The following is a 13544-nucleotide window of genomic DNA, read 5'->3' as shown; positions in this document are numbered from 1 at the left end:
TATTTATTTATTTATTTTGTATACCATATTCTGGTATACATATTCTGTCTGTGTGTATGCCTGCAGGCCAGAAGAGGGCACCAGACCCCATTACAGATGGTTGTGAGCCACCATGTGGTTGCTGGGAATTGAACTCAGGACCTTTGGAAGAGCAGGCAATGCTCTTAACCTCTGAGCCATCTCTCCAGCCCCTCAGCAATCTTTAATTAGCCGTTCACCAAGAAAAGAGAGAGCCACGCCCAGTGAAAGGTGGTTGGATTCCATTGTAGGCTTGTAGAAAAGGGCGCTAAACTTGAGATAGCTCTTACAGTTCTGCATGTATCCATTAGTTACTGAACTCCTAAAACTAGTACTGTAACATTACAACAATGTTTTGCGCCGATTTTATAAACCTTTACATTGCAATATGTGTTACTTTTCTGAGGCAAACCAAAGGTGTATTTCTCAAGGTTCTGCTGTCTTCAGCAGCATTTGATGGAGGATCTTTTATACGTTTGTAATAGACAGAAATAAACCAGATTGCCGTTTTCATTTCCTTTTTTTTTTTTTTTAAATTGTAAACCATGTACCAAGTTTCTGGTCAAAACTGTGTAGGATAAGCTAAACATAATTGCATTCTATTAATCAAGATGAGTGTATTTCTTATGCATATAGTTACATTCAAATAAAGTTCTAAACAGCAAAAAAATAAAATAAAATGTGAGATACTGGTCTCAACCACATTTTTGTGTTAAATTGTAACTTCAGAGAGAGTTTTGATCTCAATGTAAATAATGAGGTTTTCAAAACAAGTAGCATCTTTATTCCTGAGAAACTTAGTGAATGTGATGGGTGTACTGCAGAAATATAGAAGAATAACTTGCACTGTGGAGTTTATCAGTGGTTAATAAATTTATTTCATTTAGAGTAGGCTTCAGTGATTACTTTTGTTTTTGATTTTGTGATTTCTTTGCTAAGATCAGGTTTTTGCCACCCGTTAGCTTCTTCTTGCATGGAATGGTATGTAACTGCGAAGTATGCTATTCTACAATAGCCCTGAAGCAGAAGACCCAGTCCAACAAGGATCAATCAATAACCATCAATCAATAATCATTAATCAATAATCTATTATTAATCAATAATCAATAGACTGTTTCAGGAGTTCATAGGTCACACTGACAAAGTCAAATAACATATAATAATAATAATAATAATAATAATAATAATAATAATAATAATAATAATGGTTCACCTTTTTCTCATCCAAAAGTACAGTGTGATTTCTTGGTTTCTCTTGTACAATAAACATGTCCCTAGAATATCATATACATTATATATCAAACTGATGGAAAAAAAAACACATTGGCCATGTTTTGCATGAGAGATCATATAACTCATTTTGTACTCACAAGAATTCCAGGAGGTAAGCACTCCTGGTCACTCTATTTTCCAGTAGATATATTTGAGTCAATAAGATAAGAAATCACTTCCAAGGGCATCGCTATTATAGAAGTGGTCTATCAGTCAGTTCCATGCTCCCTGTCTCAGCCATGGCTCTAAAAATATACTGGCATCAGAACAAGAATGCTGACTCGGCTATGAGTGTGGAGCTAAATGTCCAGTGTGTTTTCCATAAAATTTATCATCTATTGCTTCTTCCTTCTTTATGCTCATCATTGATGATTTTTTATTAAATTAAATATAAATATTATTTATTTTTGCTATCTTTCATATAGTTTGCAATCATTTTTAATTTCATTATCATATTTAGTGTTCCCAACCTTCATGATATAACACACTTCAGGACTTCAAACAATTTATTGCTTGGTTAACACAACAGTAATCATGAACAGGATATAATTAATTAAAGAAATACAACCAAAAAAACTTAATTAATCAGCATCTTCTAGTTTCAAACCTCATAACTTTACAAAGTGGAAATAGACAGAGCTGATCACAGTATGCTGTTCTATTTGAAGGAAGTGTTTATCTTCCAACAACTTTTCTTTAGAGACATAACCAAACATAAAGGCTCACCCTTCACCCGTGCTCTACCATTGGCTGTATGTCTCTTGGAGGTCCTACCTGCTGACAGGTGCTATGATGCATTCTTTTCTGTGTCTTCTTCTTTTTCTTACAGAGTAATAAAATCAGTGTATGTGGCCATACACATATTTTTTTGACTATTTCTGTGGTATACATTATTCTCATTGGTAAAGGCAGTACAATGAAACTATTAAGTTTATTTTAATATGTACTAGTCAGCTTGAATTCTCTAAAATATATTAGTTTATATTTGATATTTTCCCACACTTTCAGGTAAGGAGATTACTGTTTTACCCTTCAAAACAATGTGTGTGAATGGCTCAGGAATGAAATCTGTATTAGTTATTTTGCTCTTTCTGTGATAGTGACCATGACCTAAAGCAATTTGGGGAGTAAAGAGTTTCTTTCTTCTTATAGCTGTTAGTCTATCATCAAGGGAAAGCAGCAGAATCTCAATGCAGAGACCAGGAAGCAAAAACTAATGCAGAAGCCACAGAAGAGTGTTGGTTACTCTCTTCATGACTGTTTTCTGATGATACCGAGGACTTAACACTGAAGAAAGCACTGCTTACTGGGAATTGGACCCTCCCAATCCATTCACTAGTTGAGAAAAGGACCCAAAGGTGTGCCTTCAGACCAGCCTTACAGAGGCATTTTCTCAGCCATGGTGGTGCTCTCTTCTGCATAGGTCTAGCTTGTGCTGGGTTGACAGAAACTAGTCAGCACAGAAATTACAGCTACTTTCTAAAATACTGCTCAGGTATTTTGTCGGATAATGGCACCATTTTCATAAATTTTTTTCTTCCGTTTCTCTGTATCAGTTCTACTCACTTTTAAGTAGGGTTAGATCTTGCATTTGTTAATACGGTCACAACAAAGTACACAGAATGGGTAATGATGAAAATATGGTTTTGAGTCACAATTTTGAAGTCTGGAGCTAAAAATTCAAGCTGGTTCAGGCTTGGTTTCTTCAGAGACTATGACAGAATATTCTCACAATGTGGAGAGTTATCATCTCCCAATTTCATGCACATCGTTTTTTTCTGTGATCTTGTGTTCATTTTTTTTTCTTTTTATAAGAATCTAATCCTGTTTACACCTGACCATAACAAACATATTTTAACTTTATTGTTTTTTATAAAGAATCTATCTGAAATGAGTTTACTTCGAATATATCAAAGGTTACAGTATCAATGTATAAATATACAGAAAGATAATCCAATCACAACAGCTTTCTAATCTATTTCTGAACTCATTATTCAATACAGTTTTTGATACTTGTTCTATGTAGAAAATATCTATCTGTTTATATATCTATCTACCTATGCATCTATTCATTATCTCTTATGTATCATATAAGACCCAAACATCTATCATCTCTTTATCTACTATTTATCAATTGATATTTTATCTACTATCTGCCTATTTATGTATCTACAACTTATCTCTCACAATCATCATCTATCAGCTATCAACCACTTATCAGTTTGTGAACAGTGAAAGAAAATGAGACAAATGTATTTTTGTATTATACCCTGATTCATTCAAAAAAGTTCTATTTCAAAGAAATATAATGATTTAATCATTAAAAGTCTATGTTTAATCCTCATTCTTCCAAAGTTTGCTTCTCCAACTGTTCTTGTCTTACCAACAAGTTTTTGCTTTTTGATTCTTCTCAATGAATTTTAGAATTATAATGTTAGTTTTCTGTAGACACCTGCTGGTATTTTAATGGAAACTGTACTCACTCAGTTATATTACAGACATAGATAACATCTGGGCATCTAGCCACCTAACAGTACACATAGTCTCATATATTATTCCAGCTGGACTTTACACTTGAGCACCAGAATGAAATTATTATATGTAATTACTACTCATTTTGTTGAACTTATTGTTGTTGTGAATATTTTTCCATTTAATTGCCAATTGAATACTCCTATTTTTGAAACCATGAATTATGTAAATTGATGTTTTATTCCAGACACTGTGTCATCCATTTATAGCCATCTTGATTTTCAATTGATTTGCATGGGAAACTATGTTTCTTTGAGCCATGTGACTTTATCCACTTCCATAATTGGTTTCACCATGTATTCAGTGACTCCTCCCTTTGANTTTATCTCATATCTGTCTATTTATGTATCTACTACTTGTCTATCACAATCATCACCTATCAGCTATCAACCACTTATCAGTCTGTGAACAGTAAAAGAAAAAGATGTATTTTTGTATTATATCCTGATTCATTTGTAAAAAGCTCTATTTCAAAGAAATATAGTGATTTAATAATTAAAAGTCTGTTTAATCCTCATTCTTCCTAAGTTTGCTTCCTCCAACTGTTCTTGTCTTACTAACAAGTTTTTGCATTTTCAATCTTCTCAATGAATTTTAGAATTACGTTAGTTTTCTGTAGATTTTAATTGAAACTGTACTCACTCAGTTATATTACAGACATAGATAACATCTGGGCATCTAGCCACCTAACAGTACACATAGTCTCATATATTATTCCAGCTGGACTTTACACTTGAGCACCAGAATGAAATTATTATATGTAATTACTACTCATTTTGTTGAACTTATTGTTGTTGTGAATATTTTTCCATTTAATTGCCAATTGAATACTCCTATTTTTGAAACCATGAATTATGTAAATTGATCTTTTTATTCCAGACACTGTATCATCCATTCATAGCCATCTTGATTTTCAATTGCTTTGCATGGGAAACTTTGTTTCTTTGAGCCATGTGATTTTATCCACTCCCATAACTGGTTTCACTATGTATTCAGTGACTCCTCCCTTTGACGAAATTCCAAAGTGACGTTGAAAAGAGAAAACGAGAAAAAAAACTTCTTCATCCATTACAAAAAATGTATCATGTAGGATTCATTCTTGACTACAGAGATTTGTAAATATGGATATTCTTGTGTTACTGGATACACACAGAAAAATAAACAAACAGACACAATCCCATGTAAACAATTCATGAGCCATTAAATGCTGCATATATCTTAGATTTAAGGAATTGAAAATATGGGAGAAACATCAATTTACACTCACCTATTCATCAAAATAATTTTCCCCAAAGAATCATGAGCAGGTTGTTTATATCCATTCTTTACAATATTTTGGCAATCTTTGCTTCAAATTCCATTATTTGTGTGTTTATGAATAGTACTTTTGACTGGTATGGATAATGGATATTTCATATGACTTGTCTTGTTAAGATGTGAATATAATCATACCAGAAAACATTTAAATGTCTATAAATGGAATAAGTGTTCCACAGAACATTTGCATAGTCATACATTTGTTTGATAACTGTGGCCAACAAACTGCACAGGTCAGTTAAGTGTTGTAATAAGGAGCGGCGGGGCTGCGTCCCCAACACCCTGGCCGCTTGGCTAGCTTATGCCCGAAATAACAACACACAAACTGTATTCATTTAAAAACTGCTTGGCCCATGAACTCTAGCCCTTACAGGCTAATTCTTGCACCTGGACTAGCCCATTTCTAATGATGTGTGGAAGCACCCCAAGGTGCGCTTATCGGGAAGATTCTAGCCTCCGTCCATCCTGGGTCGGAGCTGCATGGGAGAGTGGAGCCTGGCGTCTCTGCTTCAGAGAGCAGAGCTGTCAAGTCTCTCTGGGAGAGCTGAGCATGGCATCTCTGTCTGAGGTGTCTGGCTCTGAGAGGAGCTGCATTACTTCTGACCTCACTTCCTCTTCCTACCAGCATTCTATTCTGTTTACTCCTCCCACCTATACTTTCACCTATCAGGGCCAGTCAAGCAGTTTCTTTATTGCTCAATGACCTTCCTCCATCATTAAGGAGTAGGACAGGTAGAGAATTTTTGTCACCTCCTATTGTTATCTCTACTGGTATTTTTAAGATTGTTTTTTAAATTCAGTAAGTTCAGTGGCTTTGAATAGCATCTCATTTTAGCTGTAGTATGCATGACAATGTGGTTCATAAGTTGAGCTTGTTGCAGAAATGGCATTTACATATTTTCCCCTCCAGGATACTCCGACAACCTTTAGCTTTTTTCATTACTCTTAAGTTTTTCATTGCAGATTTGTAGTTGATGCTTACATACTCCTTGTAAGTAAGCCATGTATTACTAAATATTTATAGCCTTTAATAATTTTTCTCAATTACATTTTATTGTGATAAAGTCATAGATTTTTACCACTGATATGGCTCTTTGCCATTTAGTTTCAGCTGAGAGATGTTGAGAATATGCTAGTGGGGTTAGCAAGATTAACTCTTTAAACCCCCATTTATATGAATGAGATGTTTATACATGATTCTGTTCTTAGTAAAAATTTATTAAAACACTTATTTGAAAAACACGTTTCTGCAATTTCTCATAGGCTGTCAGACATATGCGAAAAATTCTTTTATAATTAGAGCTTCTAAAACTTTCCATTCTGTCTGAGAAATTTACCTGTTCACTAGATAAACTTATTGTAATCCTGGCTGAGAAGAATGCAAAGAACATGTATGAATTATGTATCATCAAAAGTTATTTTACAACAATTAATTTACATATACATATTATTAAAAAACCATATATCCATGCTAATACGGAGAACACACTGCTAGTTAAACGATGTGAGTTTATGTTTTTCTGTGAGGCCTTGAAGGCTTTCTTACCTTGTGTTTAAGCACTTTCTATAGTATTCTTTTAAATATTATGTCTTTCAGATTCAAGATCTGAAGCAAACAACGGAATGTGTACTTTACCCTTCCTTGCTACAGACAGTTGATGTTACAAACATATTTCCTCTTCAGCTGTCGGTTAGAATCCCTGCCAACCCACCAACCCCCTTCCATGAGGTTTGCATGTTCTTGTTCCTTTCGTATGATAAAGAAAACCTTTTATGCTTTCACTCCAAAATCTTAGAGATTTGAGGACAAAGGGTTTTCCTTACTGTGATAGCATCTGGGGTAATATTTTAAATTAAAATGCAGATATTTCAACTTGATATCACATCGTGAGAGGTCTAATAATTTCAGGCTAACTGAAGGAATTATCACTTACACTTTTCTTGAATTCAGACATCTGTCATGGCAGCCTTATTTACAGCCCGTTTCTCAAGCCATATGGAAACATCATCTTATAGCCCTGATCTTACATTTGTGTTCAGCTCCACAAACTCTAGCATTTAACCTATGGAGTGCATTACTTTTCTAAGCAAGCATACTATATATTTTCTATAATTTGTAAATGTTTGTTAGAATACACAGACGGTGTGTGCGCGTACACACACACACACACACACACACACACACACATACATGTATTTGGTTTTCTGAGAGAGGGTTTCTCTGTGTAGCCCGACTGTACTGGAGCTTGCTCTGTAATCACAGAGATCCGACTGCCTCTGCCTCTGCCTCTGCCTCAAGTGCTGGGATTCAAAACATGCACCAAAACCACCTGGCCACGTTTTCTATTTTTAAAGAATGACTATATAGTAATTTATATAATTAATTTCTTTTTTCCCTAAAAGTCATAATTGAATTTGATGTTTTAAATTGTCTCTTTTTGGGAAAACAGTAGCTGCCCCAGGCAGGCTTTTTTATTCTATTGATATTCCCAATTTTCTTTAATGTTTTAAACTTTGGGTCATTTTTTAAAATTTGATTTGATTTCCTTTGGATTATGTTTTGCTTTTGTTTTGGTTTCTAAGAGAAATATATGAAGATTAGTCACATATCTTTGAGTTTACTATTAATAAAATCCAAAGTTCTGGGTAGATATATAAGATATCAAATGCTTTGTTCTCCTCAGAGAAATAGAATAATGACAACAATTACGGAAGTACAAAATTCTATTTACTCAATTTGAAACATTTCCACTATATTTAAAAAGCCATCTACGATGGGAACCATAGACTTAGATCAGTTTTGTATCTAAACCACAAATGTCCATTATATATCATGTATATGTATCAGGTATATGTTAGAAAATTCACATATAACATTAGTCTATAATTATCATAGAAATATAAGTGGATTACAGCGATATTATAGATACTAAATCATAAATCTATTTTTTAAATTGCATGTTTTAATAGATAATAAACGAGATTTCAATTGTAGATATCTTTGACTGAAAGTTGCTACAATTTTTTAATACCTCTACAATAAAGAAATTGGTTTTAGTTAGCTTTTTGCTGCTTTGATAAAACAGCGATCAGAAATGGCTTGGGGAAGGAAATAGCATACAATTCCCTGTCGCAGTTCCTTATGGAAGGAAGCCAGGACAGGAACTCAAGTGAGGAACCTGGATGTGGGAACTGAAGCAGAGGCCATGGAAGAACACTGTACTGGCTTTGACTCGGCTCACACTTAGCAGACTTGCTTAAAGGAAAGGCCCACCTGCACAGGGCTGGCACCACACATGGTGACTATGCCCTCCCACATTGTTTTATAATCAAGGAAATGCCCCCAAAGAAATCCCAGAGGTGAATCTGATGGAGGGAATTCTTCAGTTGATGTTATCTCTTGCTGTGTGACTTTAGTTTGTTTCAGGCTTAGAGTGAAAAGTGACCAGTAAACTAGAGTATTATCTAGGTTGTTCTGTCTATCCTTTCTGTCTGTCTCTGTCTCTGTCTCTCTCTCCTTCTATCATCCATATGTATCTATCTATCTACCATCTATATCTATCTATCTATCATATCCCTACATGTGTGCATTTTTACAATAATAAATTTTATCAGACTTGCACTATCATTAGTCAACTTGTTCAAAATATGTAGCTAACACAGAACATGCACAGACATGACTCGAGGATGACACAGGGCAACCCTGATGGGAGTAAAGGGTGAAGAGAAGTCACTTCAAAGAAACTATCACAGACAGTTAATGGAGTTAATGATATGTGTGCTGGACCTTGAATGACACACACAATTACTAAATAGTAAACAGAAGTGCAATTCAGAGCAGAGAAAACACAATGTATGAAAACAACAAAGATGCAAAAACTGTCATATCTTGACAAGTCATGTAGGTTTCTAAATTTTATTTATTTTTTTTTAAAACAATCTTCTCTCATTTTGCATTCCAATCTCAGTTCCCACTCCCACCCCCTCTGGCTTGCCCCACCTTCCCCAATCCCACACCCACCCATTCACTCCTCAGAGATGGTAAGGCTTCCTGTAGGGGGTCAACAAATTCTGGCCCATCACTTTGAGACAGGACCAAAGCCCTGCCCACTGATTTTGTGTTCCTATTGGGCTACTAGGATTTATTTCAAATGTAATCAGTTACCATTGGAAGTATGGCAAAAACAGCATGTTGGAGAAAGTCAGTAGTAGCTAGCAATTATACATGCTGTTCACTGAGCACATACCAGAGGTAGATGTGAGATGGGACTCATAATGTCTTTTGTTAATACAACTGTGCTAGGCAGAGTGTTTATACCAATATCCCTGCCCAATAACAGCTGGTTCAAATCTCATGACTGTAAATGTATCTGCCTTTGCATGGAAGAAGTAACATTTTAAAAATTAAGTATGAAGAAAAAGAAAAATTAAGAGTAAAACTCTGTCTACAAAAACAATTGAGGAAGCTATTCCATCTATGTGGAAGATTTGGAAAAAATAGAGGGAAATTTGTCTTCTATTTATCTTTGGTATTTTAATATTTGTATTTTCTATGACAGCTCACAAGAAAAGGATGCTTGTTAAACTTAATGAGATACTTAGTCTCTTTGAGATACTTATGAAAATATACAAGACATCAAGAAAAACTTCCAGTTGAATTCATATTTATAAAATTACATAATTTCACAGGACACTTAAATCAGTGTAAGAAATGGATATCTTGAATACAGACTTACTTATTTCCTGATAAGAATACCTGTGCTGGGAAAAGTCCCTTGAGATCTTAAATAGTGCTTGCACATTCTTGTGTATGTGTATGTGTGCATGTGGTGTATGTGCTCATGCTTACATCTGTGCACATGTGTGTGTACATATGTATGTCCATGCCTGCATATGTGTGTATGAACCTGCATCTATGTATGCATGAGTGGGTTGTGTGTGTACATTCATGTGTGCCTATTTGTTTGTTTATTGTTGGCCTATTTCAGGGATCCCCTTCAGAAATGTTTGCAGATATTTTGTAGTGGCAGACTGAAGAAGACACCTTATGGAGCATTAATGGTGTGAGGTGAAGAGAGGCATTTCCCAGGTGGAGCTAAAGGTCACAGCACAGACATCCTGCTTACTGACCAATGTGGACTTCAGCGGATACCTGACTCCGTTAAGAGAAGTCATTAGATATTTGACCACAACTGGGATTTCAGCTTGCAGCTGTGACCCTATCCAACATGCTCGATACTTTTAAAAATATTTTGAGTTTTTTCCTCTTGAAGGTATGTTAAGCAAACATGTGCTCCCCTTCTTTTCTCCCTTCATGCTTGCCTTTCCTTTCTTCTTTTGAAATCAGTTTTATAGCTATGGCTGATATTTAGCCATAGCTAAAGTATGTATCATACCTAAATGCAGTGCTTGTTGAAAATATGGTAAATAAAATACATAATTATAAGAAAACATAACTAATTCCGTCAGAGGTACTGGCAGGGGGTAGATTGTGGTAATATTGGTCTTCATGGATAAATCAATCACTAAAATCCTTTGTGATTTAAAAATTCACACCAGAGATAGGATATCTACCTATATTTGAAAAGTAATAAATATTTTCAGAAGAACTTGCTTGCAGCATCACCAGACCATTCATCACAGAGAAATAAAACCCAGTTGACACGGAATTGATGTGCTGGTTGTTTTATTAATGCTGTATGTCTGTGCCATAATACCTTGCCCAGTAAATAGAAGAACCCATGGCTTCGAATTCTGTCTGTATGTGAAATGAATGTTCTGCCTGGCTATGGGTGGGAACTTCATTGATTTAGCCAGTTTTTCATTTTAGATTCAGCTCCTCTGAAGACGGTGTTTAGTCAGAGAGAGAGAGAGAGAGAGAGAGAGAGAGAGAGAGAGAGAGAGAGAGAGAGAGAAGAGGATACTCTAAAGCCAGAAGTAAAATGAGCTTGAAGGCCTTTGTGGCTCATTCAATTCTGCACAGACAACACTTCCAAAGGCAACCCTGGAATAATGAAATGACCACATTTCATTTGTATCCATGTTTTTCTTTTCTAGACTTCACAGTGGCTCAGAAATTCCATCCATTCAAGTTTATTTTCACTCCTAAAGACCTTGACTGGAGCCCATTAGAACGCTGACTGAGTCTGACTCCAGCAGGGCATAACCATAATTTAGGCAACAGAGAGCGTTGTAACTGGCAGCTGTGTCTTAAAGGAGAAGAAGGGATAAAAGGACTGAATTCTGCCTGCCTCAGTTTACTTAAACCTTCTTGTCTCAGGATCAGAGCAGACAGCAGCTGAAAGAGGAAGACAGACATCCCAGAAGGGTTGGAGCCAGAGACTCCCCTCCATGATGTAATCCTGGGACTAGGAAATCCTGTTTAGCGAACGTCTCCTACAGTTCATATCATCTCTAGACACATTTCAGTTGCACTAATAAATGTTAGAACACAGACAAGGAGAAGAAAATAGCAACAGAGTTGTATATGATTGTATCTAAATTTTAGGAAACTTGGGTGTATAAACTATGCATTATTTATTGAAACTTTATTTCAAAGAAGGATTATCTAGAAAGAGTTCTAAAGACTCCTGGGAAAATTAAAATGAACTCTTAATGAATAAATCTGTGGTGAACAGAACATGTACATAACTACCAAAATGTGTGTGTGTGTGTCTGTCTGTCTGTCTGTGTGTGTATGCAAAATGTATTCTATTGGAACCGTATGTGTATTGGCAAAACATGTGTATGTCTCCCATTTCCTATCCCTTACAGTTTCTTTCAAATTCTCTATACAAGTGTCTTTTTGATATTCTGTGGAGTTACATCCTCTAAATACTCATAGTAAGTTGAAAGTATTATGAGATAAAAATGAATTTAGATCTAGTCTTTGTGGTTAATGCCTGTAATCCAAGCCCTGAGGAATGTTGGGAGGAGGATTGACAGCTTGAGGCCAGCCCTATAGGCCACATGAAGACCCTGTCAAAGAAAATGCTTTCAGTACTTCAATCCACATGACCAATTAAATGCCAGGGATTAGGAACATAGCAACACAGTAGCCTATAGGGCATCTGTGGTTCTTCCTGGTTTCTATGTATCATAGGCTATTCAGAATCTCTAAGTACCTTGAAAAATATCTGAGGTTCACTATGGCTTACCAGATCTTCAGCATCTCTTTAAATACCCTTTAAAGCATCCCAGGTTCACCCTGGTATCTCTAGCTTACCATCTATTTAGCATCTCTAAGTACCCTGCAGAGCATCCGAGGTTCACCTGGTATCTCTGGCTTACCAACTATTCAGCATCTCTAAGCACAATGCTGCATCTCACCACCCCTCTTTTTTTCCTTATTTATTTATTTATTTATTTATTTATTTATTTATTTATTATTTATTAAAGATTTCTGTCTCTTCCCCCCAGCCGCATCCCCTTTCCCTCCCCCTTCCCCAATCAAGTCCCCCTCCCTCGTCAGTCCAAAGAGCAATCAGGGTTCCCTGCCCTGTGGGAAGTCCAAGGACCACCCACCTCCCTCCAGGTCTAGTAAGGTGAGCCTCCTCCAACCAAGTCCCCCTCCCTCGTCAGTCCAAAGAGCAATCAGGGTTCCCTGCCCTGTGGGAAGTCCAAGGACCACTCACTTCCATCCAGGTCTAGTAAGGTGAGCATCCAAACTGCCTAGGCTCCCACAAGGCCAATTACGTGCAGTAGGATCAAAAACCCATTGCCATACCTCTAAAAAGTCAAAAGTCAAAGGTCAGAAGTCAAAACCTCAAGTAGGTCTTTTGTTGACTGTATGCTGATTTTAAACATTGTAAAAAAGTAGACAGGAGATTTAGCTCATACATGGAACTCCAGTGTTGTTTCACCTCTAAGAGTTATTTATACTTTCCCTGTGTCACTGTTATTTTCACTTACTCTTCCCCTATTTTTGAGATTATAATAGAACTACAGCATTTCTTCCTTCCTTTCTCCCTTTAAACCATCCCCTATATCCTCTACCAGTGAGTCATGTTAAAGCATGACTGGTGAGGATGAGATCCTTTACATTCTTACTGTGAACACCTCCTGTGGCATTCATTTTCTTCTAAATAAGTGAGGATGTTTAAAGACAGGAGATGTGGGAAGATGCTTAAGAGGAGAAAGGTGCTACCCAGAAAGCAGTGTAAACCAGGAATTAAGCAAAAAAGCAAGATGAATAAAAATTATCATCTGTAGGCAGAGCTTCATTCTGCTAAGCAGGGCTACTGGACACCTGTTGGATTTTGAAAGAACTTCAGGGCTGTGCCTACACATTTCCCTTGCTGGGCCCAGTTTCTAGTGTTAGTGGCATTCTGGAAAGCATTCGAAGACAGCAGGGTCACCATGGCAACTGGCACAGTTACAAGAGAACTGCAGAGAGGAAGGAACAG

This window comes from Alexandromys fortis, unplaced genomic scaffold (genome assembly GCF_014885135.2).
Source record: "Alexandromys fortis isolate MF-2015 unplaced genomic scaffold, M_Fortis_MF-2015_v1.1 scaffold_297, whole genome shotgun sequence".
Lineage (NCBI taxonomy): Eukaryota > Metazoa > Chordata > Mammalia > Rodentia > Cricetidae > Alexandromys > Alexandromys fortis.
The sequence above is the reverse complement of the archived record's forward strand: the minus strand, read 5'-3'. Positions refer to the sequence as shown.